The sequence below is a fragment of the Arachis ipaensis genome, chromosome B9 (assembly GCF_059453495.1).
Source record: "Arachis ipaensis isolate K30076 ecotype BB chromosome B9, ASM5945349v1, whole genome shotgun sequence".
Classification (NCBI taxonomy): Eukaryota; Viridiplantae; Streptophyta; class Magnoliopsida; order Fabales; family Fabaceae; genus Arachis; species Arachis ipaensis.
The window spans coordinates 56,487,015-56,504,373 of NC_142444.1; the positions used below are offsets into that span (position 1 = coordinate 56,487,015).

At 37.1% G+C, this 17,359-nt stretch overlaps 1 non-coding gene across 1 annotated transcript; it reads left to right on the top strand.

The window, feature by feature from the left end:
* The first annotated feature begins 17,026 nt into the window (after positions 1-17,026).
* Positions 17,027-17,133, top strand: LOC148544740 (small nucleolar RNA R71). The gene has a single exon (XR_015901338.1). It is a non-coding gene; the product is annotated as a small nucleolar RNA R71 (small nucleolar RNA).
* The last annotated feature ends 226 nt before the right edge of the window (positions 17,134-17,359 follow it).

Consider the following 17,359-nt stretch of genomic DNA (forward strand, 5'->3'; position numbering starts at 1 on the left):
GAAACTCTACAAGGAAAGAACCAAAAAGTTGCATGATAAAGGATACTCCAAAGGAACTTGATCCTGGCCAGAGAGTTTTATTATTCAATTCAAGGCTCAAATTCTTCTCTGGCAAATTGATGTCAAGATGGTCTAGACCATTCACTATTACAAAGGTCTCTTCATGTGGTCACATAAAAGTTAGGGATGAAAGCTCTCAGAGGAAATTCACTATCACGGAGAAAATGTTGAAACTCTATCTTGGAGGAGATTTTTATCGCCAAAAGACAATCCAATTCCTCAGCTAAAAGGAGCTAACCGTCAAGCTAGTGACTTTAAAGAAGTACTTGTTGGGAGGCAATCCAACCACAGTATCCTTTAATTTATTATTAATTCTTAGTTTTCATTAAGTTTCCATTTTTGTTGCTAAATGATGCATACTAGAAGAGAATACTTGTTTCAGATTCGAAGATTTTAACCCAAACAGAAGCTAAGTTGATGTGTTAATCAACCATGCAACAAAAAGAATAAGTTGAGGTTTAAGTGCATGTTGTTTTTAAGCATTTTAGAAAGAATGGTTTGGTGCAAGATTTTAGCCTTTTTGGTCTAAGCAGACATAAGTTTGATATTTTACCATGCATCCAACGCAACAATTCAATTGTGGTGCTACCATGGCATTGAAGATTTTTTTTGCATAATCCAAACACTTTGCACAATCATGACATTTTCTGCATAATCACAGCAAGAAGGATATTTTGGGTAGGACAATAAACCATGCATGAGGTTGAGTTGGTTTTGTCAAATTCTACATTTCATACTTGCCTGAAATGCTCCAAAATTTCTTTTGCTTGAAAATGCCAACTCAAGTTTGCATGATTCAACAATTTCAAGTTTGGGATGATATTCAGATAGCTTGTTGCATTAACATATTGTTCCGAGGCTTACCTGAAACATTGATTTGGGCCTGAACGTGAGGTCCAGATCTCTTTGTATGGCAGCATCCGACCTCTTTGGTGCCAAGGTGCTGCCTGTTTGAGTTCCTCCTGAGGAGGTGGGGGTGGTACTTACAAGAGACTTTGATGCTAAAGTTAGCAAGGGCTTTAGACAGTTTTTAGTAGATTAGAACATGAGTTACACCTGGGGGGTGCCAGTGTATTTATAGTAGTGTAGATAACCACCTTTGTTGGAGTAATTCCATCTTTTATGATGGATAAGCATTTCCTTTATCTTGGCAGTTTGTTGAGATCTACCTTCTAGGTGAGGTAGAGATAGTAAGAGAGATTTAAGAAGGCAGTTACTTGTTTAGCCAAGTAGGGCTTGACCTCTGTGTTGGTGTCCGACCTCTTTAAAGAGGTCGGGTTTATAATAAAGTCCACCTTTATTAGTGGTCCTTTTTGTGTTATTAGGATTGGCTCTTATTTATTAGGCCAGGGTATGAACACTTATCATGCATGCATCCTTAATTCAAATGTGAATCAACTTTTCATGGAACTAAGTTTGGTGTAGCAACCAATCTTAGAATGAGCCATAATGAAATGAACCATAATGCATACTGCATTTGGCCCTGCAAATTTGGTACCCTCAGCATGCATAAATAGAATCAAAATGACCAAAATGAAATAGTGACTAGAGGAAATAGTGTTGTCATGCCATGGGACAAGTTTGGTGTCCAGCGGCTAAGTCGGACAGCACTAAATGTGATGATGTTACGCTTGTCATTCAACGGCTTGATGATAGCGCCCCACGGCTAATTTAGGCAGTGACATATCTTTCTTTTTTGAAACACATTTGTGCTTGTCATGGAATGACAACCTTGGAGTGTTGGACGGCTAGACGGGGAGTCATGCGTACGCATAGCAAGCTGATGCGTAAGCATCTTTACCCTATTTTCTGCTTATTTTCTAGTTAAATTTGGTTAGAATTTCATGAGTTTAATTATATTTTAGTGTTAAAACCCTCTTTGGATGCAACTTTGAGTTATTTTGGTGTTTTAATAAATTCAGGTGAAATTCATATCAGTTTGGCAGAGTTTTGAGCAAGAACGAGAAGAATTGGAGCTGCCTAGTGTAACAACCTAGTTTTCGGATACACGAGACTTTTTCTGAAGATACGGAGTCATCTGGAGGATTAGTAAAGGATGCACCTCTGCTATATTATCAAGCACCTTGATATTCATTATTATCATGTCATCACGAAGCAAGAACTTCTTTTGAGATAAGCTTGACGACACAGTCGCAAAGAACCCAATTTTTAAGCTATATCGGTTAGAAGTTTTTTATTCTAGTTTCCGTAAATAGTCTCAATTTGATGAACTGTACTCAATTCATGAGAGAATAAAAATAGTAATATATTATTATTATTATTATATTAGTACTAGAGCTACTTGAATGATATTATAAAATTACATGGTCTGTTTCCGTTAAAAACAGGAGATCGGTTTAATCGGGTTCACAGTTTATTGGTGCAGATTAGCACCAGCACTCTCAGATGACTTTAGCAATGCTAATGCCTCATCATACATGTTCTATTCTCATATTAAATATGTTACTAGTGTCATTTATACTAGTAGCTCAAAAAAGAATTTTTAGAGGTGTTTTTACATGTGTTCTGATACATCTAATTTTAGTAGTTATATACTTGAGATATTTTAATATTATTTTATCCACCTTCCAAGCCAACCAATCACAGCTCTCCGCTCACCCCAAGACACTTCAGCTGGTCATTTGTTGCTTCCTTGTCCGAAATTGAAGAGAAAGAAAAGAGAGAAAATTTCATGAACACTTAATCTTCAAAGCTTGATTTCTTCTTAACTAAAACTCAAATCAAAATACCAGTCTGACTAAAATGATCATCTCTTCTTTCTCTTCACAACCATATGACTAATCAAGGGTGGAAATAAGGTGAGATGGCTGTTCATGCCGCTTTTTGGTTTGGTTTCATGAAAACTATGTTAAACACGTGTTTTCTTGATGTTCTTCCTTATATCTCTTGCTTAGCTTGACTTGTGAGCCAAGAATTTTCCATTCGTGATTATGATATGGTTTGGTTATGCTTGAAATTTATTGTTTATACGAGTGATTCTTATTGAAATTTTGGTGAAAATTTGATGAAATTTGATGAAATTCAAGCTATAAACTTGTGTTCTTGTGGATGATGGAAAAAGAAACCCTAGACCTTAAATTGGGGTTGAATTTATGTTGAAATCAAGTGGAAAATATGGGGCTTTGATGACTGCAATTTTATTTTTAATTATGGTAAAAATCGGTTACCGAAAAGATTGAAAAATGGGTAAAAACAAATAAAGAATCTGAAAAATTTACGAAGAATACGAAGAACACTTTGAGTATGATGAAGAACAATGAAGAACACCTTTTCGATCTTAAAAAGGGAAAGGAAGTAATTATTTTGGTGTTTGAGGGGTTAATTTGTAAATGTTAAAAGTTAGGGTGGTTAAAGTAAAAATATTAAAAGTTGCGGGGTGAAAAGTGAATTTATATAACTTTTAAGGTAAGAAAGGGTAAATTTCGAAATTTAATAATAAAATGATAAATAATAATAAAATATTAAATAATATTATTTAATTAAAAATAATATTTTATTACAAATAATAAAATAATGCGAAAAGGCAATTTTTCGTAAAAGATTTAGAAAGACAACTTTAAGCTTAGAATCTCATAATTACCTTCATAAAACACTTAGAGAGTGGCAATAACATATTAGTGAGGCAAAGACAAAGGAAAGATAAAAATTTGAAGAAAAGATAAAAATCGAAGAAAAAGTCGGTAAAGTTTTAATAATAGAAGTAAATGGTGATTAGTGAGCAAACTAGGAACAACATTGTTAGTATTTGAGTTGCGCCTAGGATTAGGTAAAATATGAAAAGTTAAACTATTTTAGTATATACTTAATGAACCTATACTTAGGACAGGCTAACTATTCATACCAAAATTTACATAAGCTATAAATACATACGTTAAATAGAGAAACCAGAGCAGAGTAAAGAGACAAAGAGAAAAGAGAAACCATAGTAGAGTAAAGAGACCAAGTGACAAGAGTAATCAGAGTAGAATAAAGATACAAAGAGAAACTAGAGCAGAGTAAAGAGACCAAGTGAAAAGAGTAATCAAAGTAGAGTAAAGAAACAAAGAGGAAAGAGGTAATTAAGAGAAGAATGAAGGAGTGATGCTTAAGCAGTAGTAACAACAATGTATCAATTAAAGATATCAAGTGATTTGTATCATTTCTGCCACAGTAGAGCAGAAAGTTTTATGTCTACCACAGTAGAGCAGATATTGCCTATTTGATTGATTTTTGCCACAGTAGAGCAGATATTGCCTGATTGTGTGATTTCTGCCACAGTAGAGCAGAAAGTTCCATGTCTACACTACAAGAAAACAAGCTTTTTGCTACGCTTTTAAAGCATGGCGAAAAGTCCTTAAAAGCGTGCCGATAGCTTTTCGCCACGCTTTTTGAGCTACCGGCATGCTTTTGAAAGGGTCACAACTGCAAGGGTGCCGGTTGCTCTATCGCCACGCTTTTCGTGACCTATTGGCACACTTTTTTCTTGCCACGCTTTTAAAGACCGCCACGCTTTAAAAGCGTGGCCATATGTGTGAACTATTGCTATGCTTTTAAAGTGTGCCAATAGCAAGATATGGCTACGCTTTTAAAGCGTGCCAATAGCATGCCATATAGCTACGCTTTAAAAGCGTGCCAATAGCATGCCATATGGCTACGCTTTTTATGTTCATTTATTTTAACTTCTTGTCTTAACAGCTGGGGAAATAAAAGAAGCTCAATCATTCACAAGAAACACCATTTTCGTACCCATTCTAACTCTTCTACTGACATAAAATAGAAAAATAAACAAAATTAGGAACAAAATAGCTTCCCCTGCAGAAATAAAATATAAATCAGCTCTACAACCAACCCTGATTCCAATGCAAAATTTTAAAATCTTTTGGCTGATCTTGATCTTGGTTGCTTATGCACAAAAAATTATAAGTGACCTTTAATTTTCTGCTACTGTTGCTAGGTATCTAATGCTAGAAGGAGAGTAAGCCACAGTATATTGCATTCTGAGGCAAAGAGGTCTTTTGAACACTTACTTCACATTATATAAGCCCATCCGCACTTGATTCCCTTTCTTAAGCATAACAAATTGTTCCCAACTTTAAAACAAACTCAAATTTTATGTGTTATTTTCCTTTTCAAATTTCAGATGGTCTTATGTATTGGGTTTGAAACCAGTGCCCTTTCTTTTCCAAATGGTGCATTCCTACTTCATTTCTACTAAGACTCAATCAAATAAAGCAAAACACAATGAAAACATACAACCATGAACTCATGTTTGGTGCAGAAACCTAAACTTACACACATGAACATAGGACATGATAGCTCAAATGAACCTATAGTAACCATCACAGAAACCAATTTAAAACAACCAAAATGAAGATACAGTGAGCCAGTAGAAAATCATTATTAAGCTGCAGTAATTAATACCCAAATCAGTTAATAAAGTAGAAAAAAAATGCTCTTGACTAATAACTCTATATGCGTTCAATTCTTATTTAAAGTGACAGCAAGATAATACATCAAACACACTAAAGTTTTGGCATATAAGTAATGAAAAAATAATGCATCATAGTGAAACTAATATATATGTTTAGCTTTTGATAATGGCAAGAGCTTAGCTCTTGGGGCTGTGACACTAAGCTAGACAAGTTTAAGTAACTAAATAAGGTAGAATCAAGAGTTAATAAGAGTTAGAAGTCTCTAAAACTCAAAATGATCATTTAGAGTTTGAACCGAATTCGACAGTATTTATTGTAGAAATGGCAATAATTTTCATAAATTTCTGCTCTCAATCTAGACATCCAAAAATAGTGAAAAATAGTTTTTATAAAACTTTGAGAAGTCTATTACATTCTTAAAATTTTAGTCAAACAACACCACCAACAAGATCAATATGATGCACTCTTTCTCTCAGAAAATGAAGCTACAACTTCAAAACATTCACCATATACATGTTTAGCTTTCAAGCTTCCCTTTCCTTTTCTGAAACTGAGATCATTTCCAAAAGGTGAAATTGCAAAGAGGAAGTTAAATGCAGTTAGATAGAAAAATAAAGTGATCAGAAGCATCATCTAATTTCCATAAGAGGGAAATATTACTACACTTGAAGCATTACACAAACATAAAACAGGGTAAATGAAAAAAAATGGAGATACTTATTTACGCACCTAGGTTCTTGTCAAGGGTCTTGGTGAACTAGTTCAAAGCGGGTGGAGCCTTCAACCTCTGCTTGAGGATCCTCTTCTTCCTCTGCTCCTCTGATCCCGAACTGCTTAGAATAGTTCTCGACTAACGGGTTCCTCACCTTCTCCTGAAGAAATGCATGAGAATCAAAACAATGAACAATAAAAAAAAAGACTGAAAACTTAGAGTCATCCTCATGAATCTGACTGTAGAAAAACAAAATGAGGAGAAACCTACAACCTTATTCGAAGCTGGAAATGGCGCTTTTCCACCTCGTCAGATGTTAGGGCTTCGTCGTTCTTCACAGAAGCGAAGAAGCAGGAAGCGAGCGGCAGCGCGGATGGGAGGGCTTCGTCGTTCTTCACGGAAGCGAAGAACCAGGAAGCGGGCGGCAGCGCGGAAAGGAGGGCTTCGTCGTTCTTCAGGGAGGCGAAGAACCAAGAAGCGAGCGGCAGCGTGGAAGGGAGGGCTTCGTCGTTCTTCACGGAAGCGAAAAAGCAGGAAGCGAGCGGCAGCGCAGAAGGGAGGGCTTCGTCGTTCTTCGTTGGAGTATTGTCATCGCGGTGAGGGCAGGGGTTAGGGCTTTTGAAGAAGGGTTAAGGCGAAAAAATTGAAGACTAGTTAGCTAGGGCTTTCGGAGGGGGAAGCGGTGAGGCACAAAGAAGGAGGAGATTGGTGGTTGCAATTGCCATTGGGGCTTTCGAAGGAGGAGTTAGGGCAGAAGGAGTTAGCTTTTTTCTCTAAGTGTTAGAATCACGAAGAATTGATCTATCTCTAACTATCTGGAGCGTTTTTGTTAATTCGAGCTTCTTTAATTTTTTTTTTCTGACGGAACCTTTTGGCCACGCTTTTGAAGCATGCCAAAAGGCTTGTAGGAAACGGCTACGCTTATAAAACGCCACAATAACAAATTTCTGTTGCTACACTTTAAAAGCGTGTCGACATCTCTCTATGGCTACGCTTTATAAGCGTGGCAGAAAAAAACGTGGTTAAATCTCACATCAACTACCACCCTCATAAAAGCGTGGCCATAAAGAGATTTCGGCACGCTTTTAAAGCGTAGCAAAAAAAAGCGTGGCAAAATATCTATTCAAACGCCACCCACACATAAGCGTGGCCATAGCCTACTTTTGGCCACGCTTTTAAAGCGTAGCAAAAAAAAAGCGTGGCCATAGGCCTTTTTTCTTGTAGTGCTACCACGGTAGAGCAGATATTGCTTGTTTGTTTGATTTTTGCCACAGTAGAGCAGATACTGCCACAGTAGACCAGTCTATTTTCCACCCATCTATTTTCCTACTGTACAATAAAGCAGAGGCTGCCACAGAAGAGTAATTATTTATTTGTGCACGGGTTGGAAAATCATATTTGGAATAACATGAATTTGTGACTAGATAATGTCAGGATGCGGGAAGACAACCAAAACATGAGCTCATCACTTGCATAGGGCAGACATGCATCATACTTGGTTGTGCATTTCCTCTATTATGATTGTTGTATGAATGTATGCTTTCTTTGTTTGTATTCTATTCTCTGTGTCTGTGTTTTATTTTTTTGTATTCTTCTATTTGTGTTCTGCTTTTTGTTTTCTCTATTTTCTCTATTTATCTGTTTTCTTCTATTTACTGCTTCTCGATTTTTTGCTATCCATCTGCTAAACAATACGAAATTAATGAACTTAACTAATAATCCCGGCCCTACTGAGAATTCCCCATTTCTTACCCCTTCTCTCCATTCCCCCTTCAGATGGAAGCAGGAGTACCCTTTCGTAGTTCGCTGATGATCATTCTACAAAGAGGATTTTGCTCTAGGTAGTATTCTGAGTATAGAGTGAACTCCGTTATCTGTTTATATGTATATACTGTGAGACCAGCCGACATCTATACCCCGTTTATCTATGAACTTTAACCTAAGTCCTCTGTATGATGTTGATGTTATGCGGCCACTCAATGAAGTACCAGTGATATGCTTTAAGATGATGTATGATCGTGCAGAGGAGTAGTAGAAGATGTACCACCATTTTGATGACATTCGACCAGACTCGAGTATTGAAGACCTAGAATATACTTTCCCTCGCTTTAGTAATTTAGAGGGACTAGGTGAGTATAGAGTCTAGGCTAGCTTGAGTGTCAGTTTAGGGACATCTTGAACAGATTAGGGCCTGAGATATTATATGTATATTTATGTATATAGTTATTATCTAATTATATCTAGGGATGTTCTAACTAAAGGTCTATATTCTAATAAAGGCCGGGTAACTGAACGTTATTAACTCCTTGAGATGTATATAAGTGTGGTTGATTATAACTGCTTTATTTGTTATTATTTTTGGACTGGTAATGAATGATTCTGCTTATCAATTCCGAACGTTAGATCAAACGTTTTCAAAAAAAAAAGAGTACCTCACAAAATAACTATTCTTTTAACAACAAACCGGGCTCATATAATAAATGATAGATAATAATTAGCAAGACAAGTTGGTAGCGCTCAGTTTCTAGTATGATCATCACGTACCAGAAATTGGGTCGTTACACCCAGTAGGGCGCTAAACGCCAAGCTAATGTTTAGCACCAGCAACTCAGCAAGATCAGAAGCGTTCTGCCCCTTTTGGGCGCTAAACGCCAAGCCTAGCGTTTAGCGCCATGAAATCCAGATCAAACTTCATGCTTGAAGCATCTTTAGTTGAATTTAGCTTTTAATTATTATTTTATCTTTTATTTTTATAATTTTTATTTACAAATAAAATCTTTTAGGTTTATAATTTATTATTCTATTTCAGTTTCAAATCAAATTTGGTTAGATATGAAAGGGAAAAGATTTACCCTTTTAGGGGAGCTTCTCACTTCCGCACGTTGACATTTTTTGAACCCTAGTTTTTTCTTTGAAGCATGAGCCACTAAACCTCCTTGGTTAAGGTTAGGAGCTCTGTTTTTTTCTATGGATTGACACTATTGCTTTTCTATTTTAATTAATGTATTAATTCATTTTCAAGAATTACTTTCGTTCTTTATTTTATGAATATGGGTGGATGATGAATCCACATTTTATGGTATTTATTTGCTCTAATTGGGTGGAAAACATGCTTTTTAGGTCTTATAATTGCTAAATTTTAATCACTTTAATTCCATTTGATGCCTTGATATATTTGTCGAGTGATTTTAGATTTCAAAGGCAAGTATGGATTGAAGAAATGAGGAAAAAGCATGCAAAAGAGGAGAAATCATGAAAAAAATGGAGTTTGGAAGTTTCTGCATCCAGTGAGTTATTGGTCTAGGTGATACATTCTCAAGCTTTAGCTCAATACTATGCGGGTCAGGACTCATAGAGAACTCATGTAGAATAAGGGGATCATACTCTTGTTCCACCCTAGATTCATTAGATGAAGAACGACAATACATCATATAGAATGGAATCAAACACATATTGAAATAGAAACAGTAATATTATTAATCCATAGGAATCAGTAGAGCTCTAAACATTAACCTAGGAGGTTTAGTTGCTCATAATTTACAGAGAAAACTTAGATCTAAAAGTATGATACAAGTTAATTCTTCTAAACCTAAGTGATCTCCTCTTTATATAGGAGATGCTAACACTAAAAGATGTTAATTTAAAATTAAAAAGTACAAAGGTAAACTAAACTAAGCTAAAGAGTGCGAAAAATCCACTTTGGTCTTGTGCTTGTCCTAAGCCTGGTGTTCAACATAGAGTTTGGGCATTGAACGCCAGCTAGGAGGTGAACGTGCTGCTCTATTGGTCCCTTGGTGCCGTTGAACGCCAGTTTTGGGCATTTAACGTTGGGCCTTGATCCTTCTTTGGCGTTGAACGCCAAATGTGGGCGTCCAACGCCAGTTATAGGTAGTGATTTGAAAGAAAAGTATAGACTATTATATATGGCTGGAAAGCTCTAGAAGTTAGCTTTTCAACGCCATTAAGAACGTGTCATTTGGATCTTTTTAGCTCAAGATATGATCATTGAAATGCACAAAGGTTAGGATCTGACAACATCTGCTATCCTTTCTTCAGCTTTGAACAAGACTTTGCCAATCTTGCTAATTTTGCCCAAAAATCACCTAAAATAACAGGAAAAACACAAAAACTCAAAGTAGCATCCAAAAAGTGAATTTTGCACTAAAACATACTAAAATTAATCAAGTCTAACAAAAAACAATATGAAAATGCTATGAAAAGGTGTATAAGAAATCCACTTATCACAACACCAAACTTAAACTGTTGTTATCCTCAAGCAACCAAAAACAAGTAAGGACTAAAAAAGATTAAAATACATAAGGTCTAAGAGTTGTTAGTGAAGCTCAGTTCCAATTACTGAATGGGGCTACTAATACCTTATTTCTGAATAGCCTTGGCATCTCACTTTTTATTGAAGCTCAGAAATGTTGACATCCCCTGGAACTAGAATCCGGATGATATTATTGGTTCTCTTCTTTTAGTTTTTCTTGATTCTTGAACACAGCTTGCACCTTTGAGCCTAGCCGTGACTCTAAGCATTTTGTTTTCAAGTATTACCATCGAATACATAAATGCATAGGCACTTAACTGGAGGAACCCTTTGGATTCAAATTTAGCTTTGCTTAAATTCCCAAACAGTGGTGCCTAGAGTTCTTAAATTCACTCTTTAGCTTTGGATCACGACTTTAACTGCTCAATCTCAAGCCTTTTACTTAACACCTTCACACCACAAGCATATAGTTAGGGATAGCAACTCATTTGAGCTTTTTAGGCCAATTTTGACCCTCCTAACCATTGATGCTCAAAGCCTTGGATCCTTGCTCTTTTGAATTATTTTTCTTTTGAGCTTTTTATTTTTATTTTATCTTTTATTTTTTTTTTCTTTTTGCTGCTTTTTCTTGCTTCAAGAATCAATATTTTTTTTATTTTTCAAAGACTCAATAATACTTCTCTAAATTCATTGTTCTTCAAGATCCAACAAACTTAACTTCAATATCAATTATGAACTGTTTATTCATATATTTAGAAGATAAATACCAAGCCACCACATCTTAAATACTTGGAATTTCTCATGATATAAGTCGAAATCTTATGTACCATTACTATTCCTTTTTTGCAATAAATTTTTCTTTTAAGTTTAATTATAGATACATAGGATATCTTATAACAAAATAAATAAAAAAATAATACTAAAAAAAACAAAATTTTAAATGTGATCATGCAATATAATGGAAAACAGATAAAATAAAGTAGAATGAAAACAAAAATCACATAGACAAAAGGAGAGTGAAACTCAACCACCTTAGTGACGGCGGCTGCTACTCCCTTTGGGGAATCTTCTGGAGCATTTGAGCTCCTCAATATCTTGCTCCTGTCTCAGTTGCTCCTTCCTCATGATGCTCTGATCATTCCGTTATCTGGTGGAGGATGACAGAATGATCTTGATTCTCTATCCTTAGCTGGTCCATAGATGAGTTCAGCTCCCCTAGAGATGAGTTCAGTTGGTCCCAATAGTCACGGAAAGGGAAGTATATTCCCTGAGATATTTCTGGAATCTCAGGTGGAGGTGGCTGAATAGGCTCATACTAAAGGGGTATTTATAGGGTAGGGTGGGGTAGGGATTCGGTCAAATGGGAAGGAAGAATAGGGGGGAATTTGAATTTGAAGTGGGTGGGGTAGGTGGAAAAGCTGATGGGAATTATGAAGGGTTTTGGGAAGGGTGTGTATTAGGAAGGGGAAAGGTGATTGGGATGTGATGGATGAATGTGGATGAGATATAGGGTGTAAGAGGAGAGAGAAGGAAGGGAGTGAATGATAGGTGAGGTAGGTAGAGATTCTGTGGAACCTACTGGCTCTGCAAGCTTCAAATGCGAATCAGCCTACCCTTGCCCGGGCGTTCAACGCCAGTTTTGGGTGTTGAACGTCAGGTAGGGATACTTTTTTTTTTAGTTTGGTGGGGCCTTCAACGCCAGGTTTGGGCGTTGAACGCCCATTGGGGGCCAAAAGAATGGCCCTGGTTGCTCCATAGAGGGCGTTGATCGCCCAGCTTTCTTCCCATTACTGTCGTTAAAAGCCAGCAATGCCTCCTAAATGGGTGTTGAACGCCCTTGCTTCCTCCCCAACTGGCGTTGGCTGCCAGTGCTAGCGTTCAACGCTAGTAAGGGGTTCTCTCTAGGGTGTTTTGTTTTCAACTCTAAGCGTGCTATTCATGTTCTAAGTGCTACACATGATCACAAACATAAAAAAAACAAGGAAAAACAACGAAAATAATAGAAATTAAAATTATATGAAAATCAAACTATAAATAAATGAAAAGAAAGAAAAATGAAAATACTATACTAATGGTTCGGTTGCCTGATGAAGCCACATTTCATGATATTTAATTGCTCTATTTGGGTGTATTTCATCAACTTTTCCTACACTTATTCCTTTAAATAGCATAGTCTTGTAATTCTCCCTAGATTTGTGCTTAATTGTGAAAACATGCTTTTTAGGACTTAAAATAGCTAATTTTATTTCACTTTTATTCTATTCGATACCTTAATGTGGTGATTTCAGGTGTATAAGGTAGGAATGGATGGAAGAAATGATGGAAAAGCATGCACAAAGGGAGAAAACAAGAAGAAAACAAAAGAGAAGCATACATTGGAGTGTGCGTGCGTATAACCACCTGTGCGTACGCACAAAAGTCGCAAAACCATGTGTGCGTACGCACACAGACCTGTGCGTACGCACAAGCGGAAAATCAGCATGTGTGCGGACACACACACCTATGCGTCCGCACACGTTCCAGAGCGGTACTCATTTAATAGAAATCGCTGGGGGCGATTTCTGGGTCTCCAGGGCCCAATTTTGGGACATTCTGAAGCTAATTCTTCCTATATTAGACAAGGCCTCACTCCATGTGAAAGGGGGGAGCAATTAGGGTTTAGTTTAGCATAATGTAGTTCATTTTCTAGAGAGAGAAGCTCCCCCTTCTCTCTAGAATCTAGGGTTTTTAGTTTAATTTCTATGTAATTTCTCTTTTTAATTCTTGTTTTCATCTAGTTTCTTCTGCCTTTCTTTGTTTTATTGTCTTAATTTCCTTGTTTATCTTGTCAATTTCTCATTTTATTTGTCCTTTATGTTTATGCACATTCTTGTTACTTTAGTTTACATTTAATGCAATTTTATGTTTTATGTCATTTATTGCTTCATTGAGTTACTATCTTTATTTTCCTTGCTTGGTAGATGTAGCATTTATTATTTCTTGTCATTTTACCATGCTTTATTTTCACACCCACCAAATGTTTGACAAAATGCTCGGTTGGGCTTTTACCTAGTTTTTCACACTCTTGGTTGAGAAATTGTGTGGTTTGGGTGAACTTGAGTGGTGGATGTCTATTCCACATTGTGTGAGGGTTGTTAATTAATTTGGTTTCCACTAACGCTAATCTTTCACTAAGTTAATTAGTGAGTTGATTAGGACTTGTGGATTGGGATTAATTATGCCTAGTTGACTTATCCTCGATGTAGGGTTCACTAATTGGTATTAATTCACACACAATTACCATGTTTGTGGTCCATAACTAGGATAGGAATCTTTAATTACCCACTTCTTGCCAAGAGTCCTTTTTAGCTTTCAATTTCCATTTTCATTGCCTTTACTTGCCTTCATTTAATTTCTTGCATGTTAAGCTACCTTCTTGCATTTTAATTTCTTGCCAATTGCTATCATCCAACCCTCATCTCTCTCATAGCCAATAACATAATACTTCATTTGCAACTCCTAGGGAGAACGACCCGGGAGTCTAAATACTCTCGGTTATTTTTGTATTGATTGTGACATTTTCATATTGAAATTTGATATTGGTCAATTGTTGGGTTTGGAACTATACTTCCAACGCCGATCTTATTTTGAGATAAATTCTGAACACACTTTAGGCCATCATCAAATTTTTGGGGTCGTTGCCCGGGAGTTGTAATGGTGCTTGTTATTGGCTATTGTAAATATGTTAATATGTAAATAGTTGATTTTGATGGATTTCTTGTTTTTGCTAAGTCTTAGGAGTTTATTTTATTTGTTCTTATTACCTTTGGTTTTTATTTTCTTTTATCCTATGAATTTTCACCCATGGCATTCTGAGTTTTGTTTCCATTGTGTTGTGGGAATTGGGAATTTCAAATGCTTGTTACCTAGATGGAATGAAAGGAATTCACAACAAGATTTGGGTGCATGAGCTTTGGAATCTCAAAAGCCTTGGAGAAAACAAGCTTGGGTGAGATTTCAAGGAGGTTTGATGAGAGCTCTCTATAAGTCCAACTTAAGGACACTAAACCAAAGTGCTACGTGGAAGACACCCCACCATGGTAACTGGGACACGGAATCATCTCAACACTTCTTCACAACTCGGCGTAACTAACCAGCAAGTGCACTGGGTCATCCAAGTAATACCTTACGTGAGTAAGGGCCGATCCCACGGAGATTGTCGGCTTGAAGCAAGCTATGGTCATCTTGTAAATCTCAGTCAGGTGGATTCAAATGGTTATGAGATTTGATAATTAATACATAAATAAAACATAAAATAAGATAAATTTACTTATGTAATTCATTGGTGGGAATTTCCGATAAGCGTCTGAAGATGCTTTGTTGCTTCTAAACCTCTGCTTTCCTATTGCCTCCTTCCAACGATGCGTTACTTCCTTCCATGGCAAGCTGTAATATCCTCTCAGTGAAAATGGTACTCTACGGTTTCTGCACGGCTAATCAACTATCGGATTTCTCCTCTCGGATGAAAAATATCAGGTACAGCTACCGCATGGCTAATCATCTGTCGGTTACCGCTAGCGTCGGAATAGAATCCATTGATCCTTATGCACACTGTCACTTGCGCCCAACAATCGCAGGTTTGAAGCTCGTCACAGTCATTCCTTCCCGGATCCTACTCGGAATACCACAGACAAGGTTTAGACTTTCCGGATCCCAGGAATGGCTGCCAATAATTCTAGCTTATACCACGAAGATACTAATCTCACGGACTCAGTCCGTGTATTAGATACCCAAGAGAATATACTCCAGCTGTCGTCCAATGACTACGTTGAACATCATGTAGACCACTTTGTGGTTGTCAGGTACGCGATCTTGGCTAAGCGAGAAACGAAGATTGGGTGATTATCACGGGTCATCCCTTCATTCTGACTTAAATGAATTAAGTACGAGAGTATATCTTGGAGAAGAAGTACGCGTGAATTGAATAGAAAACAGTAGTAATTGCATTAATTCAGGAAGAACAGTAAAACTCCATACCTTAATCAATGCGGTGTAGAAACTCCACCGTTGAAAATACATAAATGAAAAAGGTCTAGGCATGGCTATGAGGCCAGCCTCCAAACATGTACAATAGCATAAGATGGTAAGAGTCTCGATGCGAATACAATAGTAAAAAGTGCTATTTATACTAAACTAGTTACTAGGGATTACAGAAAATGAGTAACTAAGTGCAGATAGCCTTCAACCCTCACTAATACATCCTCTACAAGTCCATAAGCCTGTTTTCTTGAATTGTCTGCCATCTCTAATGAGATTCTTGCAGCTTGTACCTCAAATATCCCAAGTTTCTCCGTTACAGAGAGTGGCATGAGGTTTATACTTGAACCAAGGTCACACAGAGCCTTCTTAAAGGTTATGGTGCCTATGATGCAAGGTATTAAGAATTTTTCGGGATCCGATTTCTTCTGAGGTAATTTCTGTTGAACCAAGGTATTTAGTTCATTGATGAGCAATGGAGGTTCATCCTCCCAATTCTCATTACCAAATAACTTGGTATTCAGCTTCATGATTGCTCCTAGATACTAAGCAACTTATTCTTCAGTAATATCTTCATCCTCTTCAGAGGAAGAATACTCATCAGAGCTCATGAATGGCAACAGTAAGTTCAGTGGAATCTCTATGGTCTCTGTATGAGCCTCAGATTCCTTTGCTTCCTCAATAGAGAACTCCTTAGTGGCCAGTGGATGTCCATTGAGGTCTTCCTTAGTGGAAATCACTGCCTTTCCTTCCTCTACAGGTTCGGCCATGTTGGACGTGTTTATGGCCTTGCATTCTCTTTTTGGATTCTCTACTGTATTGCTTGGAGAGTACTAGGAGGGATTCAGTAACTTTTTTACTCAGTTGACCCACTTGTGCCTACAAATTTCTAATGGAGGACCTTGTTTCAGTCATGAAACTGTGAGCGATCTTACTTAGATCAGAGATTATGGTTTCTAAGTCAGAGAAGCTCTGCTTAGAATTCTCTGTCTGTTGCTTAGAAGATGATGGAAAAGGCTTGCTATTGCCAAACCTATTTCTTCCACCATTATTATTATTGAAGCCTTGATTAGGCTTCTGTTGATCCTTCCATGAGAAATTTGGATGATTTCTCCATGAAGGATTATAGGTGTTTCCATAGGATTCTCCCATGTAATTCATCTCTTCCATTGTAGGATTCTCAGGGTCATAAGCTTCTTCTTCAGAGGAAGCTTCCTTAGTACTGACAGATGCAGCTTCCATTCCAGTCAGACTCTGAGAAATCATATTGACTTGCTGAATCAATATTTTATTCTGAGCCAATATGGCATTCAGAGTATCAATCTCAAGAACTCCTTTCCTCTGAGTTGTCCCATTATTCATAGAATTTTTTTCAGAAGTGTACATGAACTGGTTATTTGCAACCATTTCAATGAGTTTCTGGGCTTCTGCAGCGTCTTCTTCAGATGAAGAGATCCACCAGCAGAGTGATCCAATGACATCTTGGACAATTCAGACAGACTATCATAGAATATACATAAGATGCTCCATTCTGAAAGCCTGTCAGAAGGACACCTTCTGATCAATTGCTTGTATCTTTCCCAAGCTTCATAGAGGGATTCACCTTCCTTCTGTCTGAAGGTCTGGACTTTCACTCTAAGCTTGCACAACTTTTGAGGTGGAAAGAATTTGGCCAAGAAAGCATTGACCAACTTTTCCCAAGAGTTCAGGCTTTCCTTAGGTTGTGAGTCCAACCATGTCCCAGCTCTGTCTCTTACAGAAAAAAGGAAAAGCATAAGTCTGTAGACCTCAAGATTAACCCCATTGGTCTTAACAGTGTCACAAATTTGCAAGAACTCAGCCAAAAACTAATGAGGATCTTCCAATGGA